This window comes from Mastomys coucha, unplaced genomic scaffold (assembly GCF_008632895.1).
Source record: "Mastomys coucha isolate ucsf_1 unplaced genomic scaffold, UCSF_Mcou_1 pScaffold20, whole genome shotgun sequence".
Classification (NCBI taxonomy): domain Eukaryota; kingdom Metazoa; phylum Chordata; class Mammalia; order Rodentia; family Muridae; genus Mastomys; species Mastomys coucha.
The window spans coordinates 43,604,714-43,606,640 of NW_022196903.1; positions in this window are offsets into that span (position 1 = coordinate 43,604,714).

The following is a 1,927-nucleotide window of genomic DNA, read 5'->3' on the forward strand; positions in this document are numbered from 1 at the left end:
AGAAAGAAAGGAAGGAAGAAAGAAAGGAAATCAGATCTTGAAATACTTTGGAAGCTAAGTCCACACCATCTTTAAACGCTCAAAAAGGAGGTGCTGCAACGGGTCTTGTCTCAGCCTCACTGTGTAATGCTCATCACAGAAATATGTGTTTTAAAACTCTGTGACTGGTGAGAATTAAACAGAATTAAAGGAAGGTTGACTTTAAATCCAAATGCCTAGTTCCCTCCATAGTTCTTCTCTGAACCTTTTGCGGCAAGCATTTAGATGTGCCTAAACCTGCCACCTAGTGGCTATTTAAAACAAAATAAAACAAAACCTGGTGGGGGTGGGGGTGTAATTGAAAACCTGTAGATGCAGCTCTTTCCAAAGTCTTCATTCCCCAACTGAACAATTGTCTCCTAGCACTTCCTGAGTGGAAGGTCCCATCAGCCTCGGAAATTCCAGGAGGCTAGGCTGTGCTGGTTCCTGAAGATGCTGAGGAGTAACGGCCTCCACCTTCCTAGTTTGCCCAGACATCTGTTCTATCTCAATCAGCACAGAGCTGTGCCCCTGGATCCCAAATTCATCGATGGAGGAAGATTTTTCCTACTGTTCCACTGTCTTCTACCCACTTCTTCTGTAATCCACCCCATTCACCTTGGAATATACAGAAATCAGGCTTTCTAATTCTAAGTGGGAGTCACTTCTTTGCAGCTCCTTCCTCATCATTCACAGAGACCCTCTTCAGCCCAGTCCTGGCTTGGGCCACTAAAAGGACCCTCTTCCCCCCAAAGAATGGTGTTTTTGTAAACACAGTTGCCTCCCTCATGTCACACAGAAGCTGGGGATACTGTCTCTATGCCACTGAAAGCAGAATGAGCAGAAGACCAAGACCAGAATTTCTTGAGAACACAGTCTTAAGTCCCCTGTATCACCTGGTCACAGTCAGCCTCAAGACACAGATTTCCTAAACAGGACTTAAAACAAAGGGCTGGAAAAAGCTCATTGCACTGGAAACAGCAATGTCTGATTCCTCAAAAACGAACAAAGGAAGTGAAAGAGATAATCTATCCAGTGTCAGAGGCTGTCCGTGAGCCTGTCATTAACAAGGGATGGGCATTCAGAAGCTTTCAAGGTGAACTCGCCATTTGTAGTGGGACTAAGCTGGCAACGTACTAGCATCACATCTGAAGAGTTCATGTAAGTCAACATGGCAGATAATGCAACAGAAAAGGGAGCCAAAACTGAATTCTAGGTCTCAGGGAAAATCCAAATGGCTAATAAACACTGCAAATATATCCAATATCAACACCCACATGGAGCCAAATTGCAACCACAATAAGGTAACATAAACCAAATCTACCATATTTGACAAAAGGAAAAGTCCTGCCTGGTAATACCAAGTGATGGACAGTGAGAGAACTGTCCTGTGCCCTGGCAGGTATTGATGCAGGCTGGAAAAGAGCCTTGAACTCATTGACACAGGGGGAAATTTCCTAAACAGAATTTCAATGGCTCATGCTCTAAGATCAAGAACTGATAAATGGGACCTCATGAAACTGGAAGCTTCTGTAAGGGAAAGGACATAGTCAATAAGACAAATTGGCAACCTACAGATTGGGGGAAAAAAAACTTCACTAACCCCACATCTGATAGAGGGCTAATATCCAAAATATATTGAAAAGTGACTACACATGAACACAAAGTTGCCCACATGAACCAGTATGATTGTAGAAACATGATTTGTAATATCCCCAATCCAAAACAAACCATCAGTAAAAAGGATATGTCAATTTTTGTAGATTCTCAGAGTGAAAAACATTCAGGAGCATCCATGGACACACGGAATTGAGAAAAACATATAGCACACACAGACACTGCCTTCATTAAGATTCTGTTTGTCTGAGGTTCAAAACAGGCAAAGCCAGCCTAAACCTCTAGACATGCA